A 17898-nucleotide genomic window follows, 5' to 3' on the forward strand; every position below is an offset into this window, starting at 1 on the left:
ATCTCACCCAGGTGGAGTATGCATTTCCCCATCTCACAACCCCACTGCACTGCCATGGCCCAGTCAGGCAACTTACCAAGCAGCCAGGCACGTCGTCCAGCATGTCGCTCCATGTAGCGGGGTAGCGTGGAGTTACGCAGCACCATGGCATCATGTGTAGATGTGGGATATCAACAATGTGTGATGATCATGCTGAAGTCACATACCATCTGTACATTGATGGACTGGAATTGCTTGTGATTGCGGTACACTGCCATTGGCATGAGGGACCACCAATTCTACATGGGTGCAGTCGAGGGCACTGACACAATTGGGCATGCCTGCCAGTGCATGGAAGCCTACTTTAGTGTCAGCAAGCTCCTGGGCAGTCCGTGGTAGGGATATGTGGATGCTTGCATGCTTCAGGAGGGCATCAAGCACTTGGGTCAGCATGCGAGAAAAGAGTGATTGTGATATGCCATGCAGCTGGCCCACTGTGTGCTGGTAGGTGCCTGTAGCCAGGAAGTGGAGCACAGACACCACCTTCAGTAGAGGGGGGATGGCAGTGCGGATTTCTATCAGGCTGACAATGTCGTTGTGTATCATGTCCACTCTGGTGGTGATGGTGTCCCGGTCCAACCGGTACAGGGTGTGGATCTGCTCAGGGGTTAGATTGAATGGACTGGGTTTGATGCGAGGGATTGGTGGCTGCCTACGTGGCACCACTGGCTGCACTGGTTGGACCTGCTGGGCCTGTCTCACACTCCTTCTCCTCCTGCGTCTCCTTTGTGCTGCCTGTTGTTATAGTTGTAGTTGTTGTTGCTGGTGTAGCAGTACAGGCATGTCCTCCAGCCCCAGGATTGCAACAGCTAGTGGGATAATTTTGGTGTAGCAAGGGGTGTGCTGTGTGGGTGTGCTCCTTTTGTACTGGGACAGGCTCCATTGACTCCACCTGTGGTGATTGTGTGCACCTGTAGCAGTTGCCTACACTGCAGGTTGCTATTTACGGGTGGTCCGCGATGCCTGTATTGCCGCCATCGTGCAGGCCCTATTTACTGCCTTCTGGATGCTGTTAAGTGCTAGTAAGTGCATGCCCGCATAACTTGTGATGTCCTCCTGTTAGCGGCATCCCAGTATTTCGGCTGCAAAGGGGCGCGTGTACGCATGCATGCCGGTAAGAAGGGGCACGGTACGGGTGGTGGCGGTATTGCCAGGTTGTCGGCTCGTAATGGCCCGGACCCGTTAACGATGCCCGTAATACCATTCCGCCTTCCTTTTTTCATTACCTCCATGCTCCTAATGAGGCCCATAGACTCTATAATTAGATATGTTGCCTTAACCAAGCCCTAAACCCGATAGGTTTCCACATTTGCCACGTAGGATGACGTCATAGTTTATGCATATTGAAGTATAAAACCTTTGTGTAACCAATGTGCATTGTGAGTGTGTGGAGTACAAACTGTTGTTCAGCAGATTGCCCTGCTTTATTGAACTGATAATAAGTGGTACTTTGCCATATTCTTTGAGTCTGTCTGGTCATTTCGATCCAAGCCTGTTTATTATGGTAATCCCATTCTGAGCATAGATATGCCCAAAAAGTGCTACTGCACAAAATCACTCTCCAATCTCACCATTCTCAAAACGCTGATCTGCATCAGGAGCACCCTCATCAAAAAAGCCAATGCATTACAAAACTGGAGGCAGAAAGCAAAAGCAAAACCTTCTCCTAATCAATACATTTCTGGTGCAATCCTCTCCCTGTACAGCAATCAGTGGTAAAGTGAAGCGCCATAAATAACGTCTTTATTGCCGAAATCTCGAAAAGTATATGGCACACATTGATGAAACTGCCATATAATAATCGCGGATTGTACAAAAATGGTAAAATCTCATGTCCATCTTGGCCGATGAGCTCTCTGCTACCCTCCCTACTACATATCATGGTGACATCCTTCCCTCCATCATCGTCAGGTGAACCAAGGGGCAAGTGCCTCATTACATACCTAATACCTATCTCTCAAAAGGGACCATCCCCTCATCTCTTCATATGGGCTTAATGTGCCTGCAACTTAAAAAAGCAAATCCAAACTTGGGTGACCTCATCAAGTATTGCCTGGGAAAGGTAATTGAAAAAAGCATCACCCTACAACTAAATGAACAAATAGGTCAACATGATCTATGACAGGACTGGTCTGTTTTCAGGCCAAGATGCAGCACCACAACAACCGCCATGGAGTTAATTAATGCCACTTTCTATTTCATGGACAAAGGAGACTTGGACTTCTTTTTCAGCTTTACCTCTCTCTACGGTGTTCGACACAGTTGATAACAAAACTTCTCTTACATCGCCTCCTCTCTTGTTGCCACAAGAATGGTTATTATTATTATTATTATTATTATTATTATTATTATTATTATTATTATTATTATTATTGTTGTATTTATTGTGCATGGACCTAGCTTTGAGAAGCAATGCAGTGCTTTTTAAGTCATAGGGGGAAATACACAGTGAGGAAACAAGTCATAGATGGAAATGCATAGTGCCATAGTGCAGAGAGTCGAGTTACAAGAGATTGGGGAGCCAACAATGGGAAAGGGAGGTGGAGGGCAATTTGGCAGCAAGATATCTACAAGCAACCAGGAGAGCAAACAGGGGGGGTAGGGGGGCAGATCAACCAGTCTCAGGTTGGGGGGGACTCAAGGTGGTGTGTAGATAGGTGTTAGGGAGAAGCCATTCCAGGGGAGGGTCTTCAGCTCCTTCCTGAAATGTAAGGGAAGGAGTAAGTCTCATGTTGACTTGAAGGAATTTTAAATGTCTGGGGTCATAGGGAGAGAGAAGGCCTGTCTTCTGGTTCTTTCCTTTCAGAACTGGCTGAGTTCAAGTCTTTACTTCTGGTGGATCACAGCCCTCCAGCAATGCTGAGCTTCTCAGGGCAGTATCTTGGGAACTTGAGGGTGATGGCCTTGCAGATGATAGAACAGGATCTGGGGGTGATATGTGCTTGCAACGGGAGCCAGTGCAGTTCAATTAGGGTTGGGGTGATGTTGTTGAATTTGCATATTCCTCTGATGAGTCATGCTGCAGCATGTAGGAAGCATCTCAGGTGTATCAGAGGGGTTGCTTGAAGGTCTTCTAGGAGGGCACTGAAACCATCCAAGTGGTAGAGGACTAAGGCTTGGACAGCAGAGAGGAACTTGTTTCCTGAGACAAAGAGCTTGATTTTCCACAGGAGGGAAAGATGGTACTAAGTTGTTTTTGTCTTCCTTGTTTATATTTGATTTGAAGGAGAGGTGTCTGTCAGTGTAGAAATCAGGGGACTTGGCACAGGAGGTCAGCTGGGGTGTGAACCCTTTGAGATTCATAGCAGAGAGTCAGGTCTGGTTCTCAGTGTGTACGGTGTTAGGTCAGGTAATTGTCAGCTATGGGAATTTTGTCTTGGAGGGGTTGAGTTCCAGGTAAGTACTTGGCATCCGGGATAGCTTGAGAACAGACTTCACAGATTCACTCTTCGCAGGGTGCTTCCTACCTGTTAGACAAGAACCAGCTAGTCCAGGTGGGAAATGTTAGATTAGCAAACTATCAGCGCAGGGACCTTTCATTGTCCCTTAAGCCTCCATCAGTATGCCTTCCTCTCCACATTGAAAGACCCTGACATCTCTGTGCATCACTACACAGACACATCCCTTACCAGGAGGCTATCCATGCTGTAGATATCTAAGAGCAAATCTCTATCTTTTACTCTTTCAATCTTAGCTTTAAATCATGTACATAATCCCCCAAAAACCCACCTTATTTCTCCTCAGCAATCCAGCGACAGAAACCCTTAATCTCATCCAATCATGGCTAACCAATGTGACACACAAAGGATTCAAACCCGAACTAGACCCCAGTTCTCCAGATTCCATCAATGACTGCATTGACTGCAACCTCACCATAGCATATCTCATTACCAATAAACAGTGCAAGCATTGGTTCCAACTAATATTGCTATATAAAATAAACAACATAAGAGGTAATGGCTAGAAGGTTTGGAATTCATAATAACCTCAGCCACAGCCCTGGTCAACCCAACATACCATCATTATTTACCCTGCTAAAACAATACAAAAGGGGAAGTGCCAAATACAAATCAGGCTTGGTCACACCGCAAAAGGGGCATTCCAGCCCGAACTACTTGGTCACACCCTTGACCAAGACTACAAGCCACCCCAGACATTTTTCGACCTCATTGGGCATCATCAGTAAGGTGTAGATTGGGTCTCCAGGTCCAGCAGTCTAGGGACCCCACATCTTGTCATTGCAGTGTGAAAACAAAAAAAAGATATTGAGGCTGAGTACCCCAAAAGGAAATACACCAAATGCGGGTTACAAAGGAACATACAAATATCTTTATTTTATACTGAACAGTTTCAAAGGACAAAACAACAGATCGGCCCTCAGTACAACACAGCGAACTCCAGCTTGGTTCGGTGTGCTCAGTGAGTGGGACTGTATATTAGAATAGTCGCACTTTTTATACTCTCGAAATCATGATATTCAACCCACTTCCAAGTTAATACAAGTTAATACATCACGGATCTAGGGTTCGTGCTGAGTTCATGCATCTATACATTTAGGGTTTACCTTTAATACATTCACTAACAAATCACAATAGCAACAGTATGTCTTAGGATTTCTCGTAGAGCCTTCTCAAACAGTTTTATACAATGCAGTCAAACAAGTGTTCACATTTCGGTATTTGAATACATTGTGTTTAACATATGCTCATGGATTAGCTTTGGTGGCGCAGGTAATCCTCTACACACAGGTCAGCGAAGGACAAGGTCTCAGTTCATGACCCCAACATGTGGCCTGCAGGTAAGTTACACATTAGTTTATACAGAGAGGTCAAGACGGCCATGTTACATTCGGAATGACACTGTCCAGCATCTTAGAACACAGGGTGACTTTAGAGGGAGAATATAAAATGGCAGATAGGCCTAAAATGGCAGCTTACACTGATCTAAGGTCAAGACCTTGCAACGCGGTTTTCTACGTAAGCGACTTATTAGCAGCTTGGCGTAGGCCAATATACATATATTCATACAGTATTGGAGGCACGATATGATTTTCCGTTCGACAGCAGTCTCCTTTTGACAGCTAATGTGCCTTAATCTAGGAGCGTTTTAATCCTTTTTTCACTTTCATTTAGAAAGGTTTAGGACATGTCCAGGATATGCACTACACTTGCTACTCTTACTCGAACCTTTCTTTTTGCCATGTTTGGGACATACTAAACGTTACTGCTTACTTGGGGGCTTGGAAGCATATTTATTGAGGTTAGTCAATGTTGCGGTATTGTGGGAGTCCTAGCCCCCTGCAGCTGACTTCTCTTACACAGCACCTTTAATGTTTAACATGTCAAGGATTTTGTTTTCGTTTGGGCCATGGGGAGGCACGCTTCAGAGCAGATGTCAGAATCTTGCTTTGAGGATGCATGGCTCTATACCAGAATATCCCCTCATTTGTCTCTGTAATGAATTTACTTCCGTGGTACAGGAGTACAAGAATAAGTAGAGGCTAAACCGCCCACTCAGCCCTTACACTTCTACAAAGCAGAGCCAACACAATCATGAAGGTAAAACAGGCACAGCCAAGAGATATACCTCCTTTGGCTTTTGTGGTAAAGTGGGCCGAGGGAAGGCTATACTCTTAAGAGGGGTGTGAATGGGCTTCAGTAGCAACCCAAAATAGCAAAGTATAACAGTCTAAAATAAAGGAATGTCCATCAAGATTCTATGAAAATATATACTTTAATTAGACATACCATGTCCAATCCTAACTAACTAGAAAATGCTGTAAAAACCCACCCTTGTAGAAGAAACAGTGAATATGCAAAGTTAAAATAGATGCAGCACTCTGGGTGATGAGACAAATGAGAAAAGGCATTCAAAATAACACAATGTTCAAAAGGATATTTCTTCAAGTTACCATAATGGATTAAAAAAAAAAAACCTAGCCAGGCTCTAGGGTGAAAAGATGGACCAGGGGAGCAGATACCAGTCAAATACCTTCTGCAAATGTCTTGTGAGTTCGAAAGTCTTGAACCAGGATTCTCAGCGTCAACCGCGTTGTTGGCTTGAGTCGCGGGTGCAGCCGTCGCGATGGTCCAGTGGCAAGCTGGAGTCGAGTTTGGGTCGATCGGAAGGGGAGCTGAAATCTCAAAGCATCTACTCCAGCAGTGCGGATCAAGTGGTTACCACGTCTGGCTCAGCGGTCAAAGATCGACAGCAGTCGGGCCGGTACCAAGATGTGCATGTGAGTCGGTGATGAAGAAGTTGGTGTTTTCAATGGCAACTTGGGAAAGGCAAGGCAGCAGGACTTTATAGTTTGAGCAGAGGTAAGAACATGCTTTTGCTGGTTCGGGCAGTGGCAAACAAGGCTGAACAGTGGACAACAGGTTGAAGAACAGTGGACTCCAAAGGGCAGTATCGATGGGTCCTGCTGGATCACTCAGCAACAAGATGTGCTTGAATCATAGTGCGGAGTCGGTTGTTGTTGACAACAGGGATCTACGCTGTTCTGGCTTCCAGGTGCTGTGAGTCCCACTCTAGGCTCTCGGGAGACAATGTCTGTCTTTTCTCTGGCTGCCAAATACAGGGGAGGCTGGCACACACCTTCAGTGGAGCTGTAACATTGTGAGGTCATAGGCACAGGGTGGCTGATGGCAGAGAGGCAGACTTCTGGTACAGCAGCAGTGTTCACCCCCAATGGTCCCTGGAGATGGTTAGGGAACAGATATTGTTCTGCTCTTGGAACCTCTGTCTTCACACCCCAACTGGAAGACTTTGGAAAGGACTGCTCTCTCAGTGGGGTCCAACAAAATCTTGAGAATGATTCAAGATGAGTATAGATGATTCCAATAAGTGTGGGAGACCCCTTCTTTATATCCAAAGGTCTCCAGGTGATTGGATAAAAGCTAGCTTTTTTTAGGGGTCAATCCCTACTCTTTAAATGAGTGGGTGTTGCCCTTATTATGTCACACCCAGAGTGCTTTGCTCCAGAGGAAGTGGAGGAGACAGGATAAAGAAAGAGTGGCCGAGTGAATCAAGATGGCAGCACCTTCTAAAATCTCTATAGACCACTCTCAGGCTATCCTAACTCCACTCTCCCTTTCTCAATAGGCTCAAAAAGCCTTTAGAAATGCAGCCCCATGGTGTGCGGCTTGGTTCTCTGTGAATGCAGTTGCTTCTTGGTTTCTGTTCCCAGCCCAGCATCTTGTGGAGTGGCTATCCTGGGGGAAAGGGTGTCACCTGCTCTTTACAAATGAACAAAGACAAACATTCAACCAAGGCTAGCCCTGTCAGTGGACAGGGCAGGGCATTCTCTGGGAGAGATACATATAATCCTTTGACAGCAGCTGAAATGGGCCCAGGGCTGACTGTAGAGTGCAAGTAATGTTCACATTAATAGCAAGATTTTAAACACAGAAACAAAACCTGCTTGGTCTTTATTTTTTTTATTTTATTTTTTTTTTTTACTTGATTTAATTGTATAAAACAATTTTTACAAGGTTTTGAATCCTTGAAGTCAAAAGATGAAAAGAAGAGACAGAAAAAAAAGAGAAAGACCTTGATGATAAAAGGATCTCACAATCAGAAGAAAGGACAGAAAGCAGCAGACGAAGAGGATAGAGAGAGGAGTAAGGGCGGGGAGGACTGCAAAAGTCATGTTGTTTCTCTCTGGTCTCCCACAATAGCAATAGAGAGATGATTTTCGAGCCATGATTTCCATTTGCTTTCTCTTCCTTATTGAGTTATTAGGCCAATAGCACGGAAAAAGCCCACCACTGCTATGACCCAGGACGTCTTTTCTCCACTGATTAGGCGACACCACCATTCCTCTTCATCGTAAAACTGCAGATTTCTGAATAGAGGACCGAGGTGTAGTGTGCGTGCTGTCAGCACGGCCGGACAGTTCATTAACAGGTGCTTAATAGTTTCCACCTCGTCCCCAATTTCACAGTATCTGCACCCTTTTTCTTCCGACTTATTCCTTCTTAACAGAATTTCCTTTGTATGAATAATATTCAATCGAATTCTCAGGAAGGACTCGCGTATTTTTTTGTCAGGACATTTCGACAAGTACTGTTTAGTAGAATTAACTTTCTGCCAAATTGGGGGTAGGTCGGATATCAATTTCGAGCTCGATGCCTTCTCCAATGTGTCGATCCAATCTTGCTCCTAAAGGCGCATTTTCACCTTTACCGGGTTGTTAATGAGTTCGTCACTAGAGCTGCTTGCCCAGTCTAAGAAAGTTGTCATTCTTAGTGACCAGTCCGACAGCATTTTGCACGACCCTGTTATTATTTCTTGACGTATTTCTTTTAGTATCAACGGCGGAGAGGGTAGTAGCATTTTTCGATAAAGCATGATTTCATTTCGAGCCACAATGGAGCTCAGCGATTGAAGTGACAACTCTCTCCTTATTAATACAATTGGGAGCGACTGCGGCAGATTGAGCAGGTGTTTCCAAAAGAGTCCCTCCACTTTTTCCCAAAAGTTCGATGGTAAATTGGGTAGGGCTTCAACTCCATACGTCAAAGTAGGGACTACCTTCGCTCTGTAGAAGGTCAGGACTGGTACTAATGTGAAACGGCCGTATTTGGTCGCTACTGCTCTTGCCTGGGTTACAAGAAGGCGGGTTTTAGTCAGTATGTTATCTTGCATTGGGACTTCTTTTGAGCTTTTGTTTAAGATAACCCCAAGGTACTTGAAGTTAGTCACTTTTTCCAGCTGTTGGTTGTCTACTGCCCAGACGAATTTCTCCGCATCACGAAACGATTTTCCAAACGTCATTATTTTGGTTTTATCGAAATTCATCTTGAGATGGTTTTCTTTGAGATAGGCATTAAGATTGTTGATCTGTCTTTGGAGGCCTATGGGTGTAAGGTCCATGAGAATAATATCATCTGCATACAGCAGGCGCGCTATTTTGCTTGTTCCCAATGTCGGGGGAAAGCTACGAACTCTCTCCTCATATTCCTTGTAATCCGCTATATAGGCGTTATACAAGGCCGGAGCCAGAGGGCAACCTTGCTTAACGCCTCTCTCTGTCTTGATCTCGGAGGAGAGACGGCCCTGATTGTTTAATCGCACATACATTGAGGTATCTGAGTACAGGGCCTTTATTGGATCCAGAATCTCAGATGGGCAAGCGTGATGATATAATTTCTCCCAGAGTAATCCTTGATCCACACGGTCGAAGGCCTGGACCAAATCAATAAAAGCCATATATATCTTAGGCCGTCCCTCTGAAACCTTGGCTTTCAGTGTGCTCAAAGCGAATATGTTTACCGTCGTGCCAATGTTTTTCACAAATCCTCCCTGTAAAGGATCAAGGAGGGCTGATGTAAGTATCCAAGATTGAAAATTGTCCAGCAGTAGAGCTCCAAAAACTTTGCCTATGGAGTCTAGCAGCGCGATTGGGCGATAGTTCGAGGGAGTGTCTCTAGAGCCCTTTTTAAAGATGGGTACCACTAAAGCTTTCTTCCATGATAGTGGGATCTCAGAATGCTTGACACATGCCATGAAGACCTCTTTAATGAAGATTGACCATGCTTTCGGATTTTTTTTCAGATCATAGTTCGTGATGCCATCCGGGCCGGCAGCTCTGGAGCTATTAAGTTTTTTAATTTTCCACTCAATCGTCTCGATATCTGTCGGAACCGCCCAAACGATCTTTTTTGTCTGCTGAGCTGCAATAGGTAGGTTTTTAGGTGACGATGGGACTCCATAGAGGTCTAGAAAGTGAGATACCCAACTTGCATCGCTTATTGAATTTTGAAGTGCTTGATTCAGGACTTTCGAGTCCCCCTTAATTAGGGACCAGAAGTCTCGCGCGTTCTTACCACAAATAGTTCGTAGCATGAGCTCAGCGTCGTCTTGAGCACGCTGGTATTTCGATGACCTTAACCATGATTTGTAGTTGATCGCCGCCAGAGATGCTTCTTCTTTTTTCCCTGGAGAGTCCGATATCGCTGCTGCTCGCTTCAATTTTCTCAGCCATTCTCTGCGTTCTACTAATTGCGGGTTGAATACGTGATTAAATGGCTTTGCTATTGGCTGCTTCTTTCCTTTGTTACAGGCAAATGTCGAAAGAACTGAGACGTAATCTGTCGATGCCTTGGTCCCAATAAGGTTCACATTTTTCTCTTCTTTATACAGACGTGTCAACTGAGCAATTGCAGATACGGACATCTTCAGCCGTGTGCCACTTTGGTTAACTTCCAGATTTGCATTTGTGTAGCGGACTTCTGCTCTTGGTGAGGCCCAAGAGAAACTCACAATATTATGATCGCTATATTTAGTCCTGGTCACTTCAAAGGATTCTTTTATTGCTAAAAAGCTCCTTGATACCTGGATGTAATCGATGATGGCCGTTTGATTATTTCTCTCCCAAGTTGGAATAGCCTCTGCATTAGGGGCTACTCTTTGTAGCAGATTATGTATGTCTCTAGCCTTTATTAGGTTTGTCCATCTGCGAGATCTTTCCGTAGCCGAGTTTAATCCTTTGGTTAAGTCGACGTTCAGGTCGCCAACCAAGATCGTGTAGTTGGCAGTGCTCGAGATTAAATAATCACCGATAATCGTCTCCATTTGATTGATGTAATTATCACAGGTCACCCGTTTAGGGTTCCAATAGGTGTTCACCAGTAGAATGTCAAGCTGCGTGGCCTTGTCACCAACGTTACGGGAAGTGTTCCAAGTAATGATTACCGCTAATATAAACTCTGTTGTTTTGAGTATCTTTTTCAGGTAAAGGCCACTTCCCGATCTGATGGCGATAATGAGCCCTGATCTGGGTCTGCCCGTGTTTTCTTTAAGGGCCGGCGAATGGATCAGATGGTAACCATCCAAGGTAGGTTTCTCCTTAACCAAGTTTCTTGTAAACACAACACATCGAAACCTGTGAGGTCGACGTCTGACTCCACAGTCAGATGTTTGTAGCCTCTAGTGTTCCAGGACCCTAGTTTTAGAGAGGGGGGATCCCATATTGACGGTACCTTGGCATCCCCAAAGAAGTCGGTGATTAATCCTTGTGGTGGCTACTTGCTTCTTTGTGGACCTCTGCTGAATTCTGGCTTATCTCCGTTTTGGTCATTGAAATTCAAGGGGTGCAGATCACGTGGGGGCATCCTGCGAACCCCTCTGTCACTCAATTGATGTTCAACTAGATGGAAAGTTCGACGAGTAGAAGATATCAACTTCTCGTCTGGTTCCCATTCCCTCTCATTTCTGCCTCTTCCGGTAGATAGTTGCTGGAAGCACTTTCTTGCTAGTGGGGTGTCCTCTATCTTGCCAAATTTAGTGAAGCCCCCCTCTTCGCTTCGCGGTTCGTGTCTTCGCGTGGTTTGCAAGATCGGCCTTTGGCGACCGTAGTTTCGTTCGTTCACCTTATAGTTTGTCGTTTTTCGTGAAGCACCCTCTTCGGATGGTTTGGGCCCCAGAATGCCGTCTGCGACATAGAGCAGCTCGAAGCCCAAATTCCAGAGGTTGGACCTTTCCCCCCAGATCTGTTGCTGTGTATAGTTTGAATCAATGTGGAGATACGAGCTGTCTTTTCTTCCATTAGGATTTGGTTCGAGAATGTTAATCTCCTTTGTGATGTTGATTTGCGAGAGGCGAGCCTCGCTAAATAGTTTTGCCAGGGCTCTGCGGTTCAGGGTCCAACTGTCCTGTTTTTCCTGGATCCTTTGGAGTTTGAAAGTCCTGGTAGTCTTTTCTTTTTTTCCTGGAGGATCTATATCCCCAGCTACTCTTCGTGAGAGCCCCTCCGACCTGACTCCCCTTTCATTCCACCTCTGCTCATGGACTCGTGATTTATAATGCGGATTTAGAATTGCTGTGGAGGCTCTTCCAGCCTTTGATCTCTCTTTAAGGTCTCTTGCTTCCCTCGGCGACCTATCTCTTAGAACTACAGGAGCTCTTTTGTTGTCTCTATCACACTTTTTCCTGGTAGTAGGCCTGGGAGAGCGCCTATCTTCCGTGGGTTTGTGTGAGAATTTATCCTTCTTGATTCTCAGTCCCTCTGGACCTGTCTTAGAGGTCTGGCTCAAGTTCCTCTTGTTCTTGGCCCGAGGGGAGCAAGTTGACGAGTCCATGAGGAAGGCTTTTGTTTTTGGTTCTTCCGCATCTCTGTTTTCACGAGTCTCTGGGATTTTTCGTTTTTGCTGGATTGGGGGCGACAGATCTATCTCTTCCTCTTCCACCGAGTATGTACTAAGGTCGATAAGATCAATTGAGTCTAAGTCGCTAACAGATTCCGTGTCACCGGGGTCCTCCTGATTTTGATCGACTAGCTTTAGTTTGAACACTTTTCTGTTTTGCACAGGTGTTGGGTCATTTGCCGTCCTTGATTCTCTTATATTATTCGGTTTCAGCTTTGCTGTTTTTCTCGAATCAGTTGACACTGGTTTGGCCACCCTCTGGGCTTTTTTTCTTCCTTGGGCCGGATAAAGAGCTCCTACATGCTTAAAGATTTCAAAGGTTGACGGGATCCGGATAGCTGCAAAATTGGGTCCCTTCTCTGCAGGTTGAATCTGACCATCTTCCGGGGGGTCAAGAACTACCACACCGTTTTTCGTTCCTGCTGAGTTCTTTATTTGCGGGTTTGTTGAAACTGCCTCGATCCTAGGGGGCTGGGAGAGGATTGCGTTTTCACTTAGGGCCCTCAGATCAGCTGAACTGCAGACATCCTCCGTTGTTTGGGACTCCTGGTTACTTAAGGAAACCTGTTTGGGCGCCATCGATGTATCAATCAGGTCCCCGTCCGCATGTTGAGGTCTCTTATTAGCCAAGGTATTTTGAAAGTCAGGTCCACAAGTCCTGTGGGCCAGCACGAAGCCCTCCAGATAGATAAGTCTGGAGTGCATCAATGCTATTAGAGTGTTTTGATCTTTAAGAGTTTCATGGATCGATTCGTACAACTTCCCAAACGGAGCCAATGCTATCGTGACGGTGGACAAGATCGTCATTGGGTCTAGCTTTTTCCCGGGTGTTTCTGGCATCGGTTTGGCAGTAAGTTCGCTAATCCGTCGAGGAGGCACAGGGGAGTTCAAGTGCTGTGCGTTCCCGATGCATTTATCTACGCCCCTTCCTAACCCTGTCTCCTTGACTCCTTTAAGGGAAGGGGGGAAAGTCGAATCAAGGGGCGGCGGAGGGAGGGATGATTTGAACGAGGAGGCTGCTTCCTCTTCCGAGTCATGAAGGAGCGAGGGCTTCTCCTTCCACTCCCGCAGGCCCCTCCTGTCCTTATCCTGAACTTCCTGGGGCTGCTGACCGGGGTCCTGGGTTTTAGCAGCTAGAGAGCGCTCTCTTTCTCTGGGGGCAACTTCAAGCACGTCACTTGTCACTAAAGGACTTCTTCTCGCATCCGGACCAGCCTGAATGTCTCCTTCCTCGCCAAGCCCGAACTCAGACTCTGGTAACAAATTGCTGGGAAGGACGTTTGCAGGGTCGGTGGGTAGCTTCACTGGCCCCGTCTTGTTAATGACCTCTTCCATCTGAGGTTTATGTTTGGGAGGTAGAATTAAATTTGAGAGATGTAGGGCCGTGTCTTCCATTATGGCCAGCAGCTCCGCGTCAGAGAATTCCTGCTGTCCCCGCCCTTCACGGCGAGATATTTTGCCAAAAAAGTCTTTGAGGGTGATCATTGCATTTGAAGGATTCTGATACTGGGTTTTTTTCCCTCCTACTCCCCCCCTCTTGAACGGAACTTTTAAGCACGCTTTTAAGCACGCTGGTCTTTTGGGGAGCGTTTTCTTTAAGTTCCCCTGTGTCTTTAGGTAAGCAGAGGGTTCCGTCCTCCTTCTGTCAGATAGAGGACTCGATGGTAGGATGATCACTGGAGAAGCGATGGATAAAGGACTTGGGTTCGGCTGGGACAGCGCTACCGGGCTAAGGGGTGCTGTGGTAGCCGAGGCGCTGTGGTCCTGGGGACTTGGAGAGTCCCTTAAACTGGCCTTTCCTTGAGGCGACAATGATCTCGCCCTGTCCGCTGGCACCAGACTCTTCAGGGAGGTGGAGGGACTAAGTTCTAGAGCTACGGAGCTAGCCTCTAGATCGATTGGTGATGTGGGAGGGGAGATCTCCTCGCCGCCTGGCGGTGTTCGCAGGTCGTCCATTTCCCCCATCGTATGTATCATTATTTTCACTTGTTCTCCCCCCATAAAAGGCATATCGGGTGGGCCCGCTCCCAGGGCCCCCTTCCTCCCGTTGGCGTCCATTGGCTCTCTCTCTGGAACGAGCGGGCGTAGATGGTTCTCTGGTCTAGTGGGGGGGGTTCCAACCGTGGGACTGGACTAGTCTTAGGTGACACTTGGGGTTCCCTGCTTCCTCCTTTTACCACATGGGGCGAAGTTTTGGGCGTGGGTGTTTCGCTAGTCATAGAGAAGTCTGTAGCACCCTTCCCCGAGGTGAAGATTTCCTCCCCCCTCCTCTCAATCGTGAGGAAATTGAAGACACACTCTGAGTGTTGTGATTGAGTCTTTGCATTATTCGAGAATGTTGGTAAGGGGAGGTGATGATGTATATCCAGCGAAAGGCCAGATTCTGTTACCTGTTCTGCTGCATCGGTAGAACTGCTGTTTAAAAGCTCTGGACAACGCTGCTTCTTACTCCGTAGATTTCTCGGCTCAAGATCATTCACCGATGGTTTCCTTTTGGCTCTCTGCATCAGCTCAGTCATGGTAAGGAAAGGCCCTTCCCTCGACACGCGCTGATTGAAGACCTCTCCTTCCTCCTCCCGCCGACCGCGGACTGCTGACTGCCCTTGTCAGTCCCTTCGCGGTCCGCTTCGCGGAGGGAAGTGGTTATGTGCCAGAGGCTCACCAGAGCACACGCCTCTCAGCACACGCCTCCAAAAGAAAGTGAGGAAATACTGCCCTCTCGAACAGCGCTCACTGCTCACACTGCTGACTGCCCTTGTCAGTCCCTTCGCGGTCCGCTTCACGGAGGGAAGTGGTTATGTGCCAGAGGCTCACCAGAGCACACGCCTCTCAGCACACGCCTCCAAAAGAAAGTGAGGAAATACTGCGCTCTCGAACAGCGCTCACTGCTCACACTGCTGACTGCCCTTGTCAGTCCCTTCACGGTCCGCTTCGCGGAGGGAAGTGGTTATGTGCCAGAGGCTCACCAGAGCACACGCCTCTCAGCACACGCCTCCAAAAGAAAGTGAGGAAATACTGCGCTCTCGAACAGCGCTCACTGCTCACACTGCTGACTGCCCTTGTCAGTCCCTTCGCCTTGGTCTTTATTAGTTTTCAAGTAAAATTGAAGAGCTATGTGCAAAAGGGGCCTAACTGCCATAACCAAAGGAAAATCAGCATTTTAATTTACAAAAAAGGAAAAATCAAAGATCCCTTTCACATGGAAAACAGGATTTTTAAACAGTGACACCAGAAACGACTGGCAAAGGTGTGTGCAAATAAAAGCTGTTTAAATGTGAAAATGTATCACTGCTAACAGTAAAATGGCAGGGAAAAGATATGATGTGTGGGTTGACAAAAATAAATGTATATTAGCTTTCACCTACAAAACTCCAGTGACACTTGAAAAGCCGCTTTGTGTTCATGAAAAAAAATCACAGCCCAAAACAAACCTTTTTGCTGGCTGTGGGAAACTTCACAAGGAAATCTCCCACCCTCAGTCTGGATGTCACATCTATCTTATTACCAACTGCAATAAAAGTGTTGAAATTCAATGTTCTCCAGACCTGCTGGCTCTGAAGACATTGGGCCTCATTACACGGTAGGTGCTAAACCATGGTGCCATTGGCACCATGGTTCATGCCGGTAATTTACTGATTTTGCCATGGCGGAATGGGGAATTACCACCCCATTCTGAGGTTGGCGGGGCGGTAATTCCCCATGCCGCCATGGCCCTTCCCCATTCCCATTTTTGCCCCATAGGGCATAATGGGAATGGTCTACACCAGCCGTTAATGTCGGGTCCCACAAAGGGACCTCGTAGTAAGGCGGTAAGGGTTAACGGTCACCGGTAGCATTACCGGTGACCGTTAACCCTTACCGTCTTCCGTGTAATGAGGCCCATTGACTGTAAGAGAAGTTCCCCTTCGCTGGAGCATGATTAATGTGTGTGAAAATGGGGGCAGTAACTTCAAAGAGCAAGCTCCCAACACAAAGAGACTGAGAAAAGAAAAAAACTCTGAGTACAGGATTAACCAGTGAAAACAAATGGCCGGAAGGCAGTAGGAGGGCCATATGTCCCACATGAAGTTTCACAATTAATTTAAAAGGACTATATTCATTTAGACCTTTTTCTCAGCAATCAGAAGGCGGATGGATTTCATCTATGTACCATTGTTTATGTAATTTCCAGGTGATTTTGGAGATTTAAAATGCATCCACCTGCGACTCAGGGAACTACAATGGCCAGTTAAACTAGGTGTCTGGCTGATCTGAACATGTTCCAAATGTCAGAGTTGGTGAGCAGGTGGAGAATAAAATTAGGGATATCAGTAATAACTTACATATTCATAACTGTTATGTTTTTTATGGAAAAGGCAGAAACATGACACATGGCTGTGCTACTTGGCAAAGTCTTGGTGGTCGGCTTATCTAATTCTCCATGATTATCTGAATCAGAAAATATGTTTATTATGGCAGTTGCTAGTAAAATTATGAAGTTGTGATACGTAACTTGTTTTTGCCAAAAAGTCAAAAGAACAAATGGCGGTTACAAAGGGGAATTGCCATATGTTGCTACAGACCCCTAAACCAATCCTGACTTGGAAGCTGGGTTTGGGAGGGCAAAGAAGGGTACATTCCTAGTTGCGGGAATTATTGCAGGGTGCTTCCCCAAGATTGTAAATTGGTGGTGTCATTGCTGCTATACAAGGGGGACTGCACTGAGAGAAAAGGACAGGAACAGACAAACAGAAAGACAGAGAGGGCTGCTGAAACTTACCATCTGACAGCTTAAAGGAAACACTAGAGGAGATTGCTGAGAGTTCATCTGGATGGAGCTGTCTATTTCTAGGAAGGCCTCAAAGTTGACTGGGTCCTATGGTGGAGAGCCGGGAGGCCATCTCTGAGAGTGTAGTGACCAGACCCCTGCCCTATCTTTCCAGAGTGTCCCGAGATGCAGCTGCTTTTCCTGAACTTTAGGTAATGACAGTAGGAGTCAATGAGCTTCCACTATCTGTCTTTGCCCTAACATCTATAACACAAAATAGACAGTAGTTGTTTTGTTAAAAACTATTTATTCCTGGGTCTAAGTCCCTAATATTTACTTTCTTGCCCTATGTGTGAATGTCTCATGCCCCCATAGTGTAGTATATACTATAGTACTATAGCTCCCCATACTGGGCGACCATTCCACAGGCAGCCCGTTTTTTGAGAGAGAACACCCATTACTCGCAGAGGTATCCCAACATACACGATGAAGAGGACTGGACAGAATTGAGCACCCAGCTCTTAGACCGAGTATCCATAGAGCCTGATACGAGGGACCTCTATTCCACAGGTTGTTGATGCAGGAAGTCACCAAGAGCTAAGGTGTATCCGGCAATGACCAGAGAATAGAAAGTGTAATCACAGGTAATATTTTTCGACCTGTATGGGAGCTCCCATATTGAATATCGATTAAGAATTTCCCTTCTTACAATCCCCTTCTGTCCATTTTTGTAACCCAACAGGGACCGGGACACAAGCAAATAAACACCCGTGGGTAACCCGAAGAACCTCTCAGAACCCTCCAAGATGTGGAGACATTTGAAGCAATCATGATTGCGAATGAGAATGCAAGATTCTCCGTCCTGAAGAAGGCGGCTAGTTATAAGGACCACTGAAACCGGTTTAAAATTGTTGTTCTTTGACCACTTGGCCAAAATGCAGTTTTTAACTATAAGACACATAG

This window comes from Ambystoma mexicanum, chromosome 4p, assembly GCF_040938575.1.
Source record: "Ambystoma mexicanum isolate Mex_15411 chromosome 4p, UKY_AmexF1_1, whole genome shotgun sequence".
NCBI classification, from domain to species: domain Eukaryota; kingdom Metazoa; phylum Chordata; class Amphibia; order Caudata; family Ambystomatidae; genus Ambystoma; species Ambystoma mexicanum.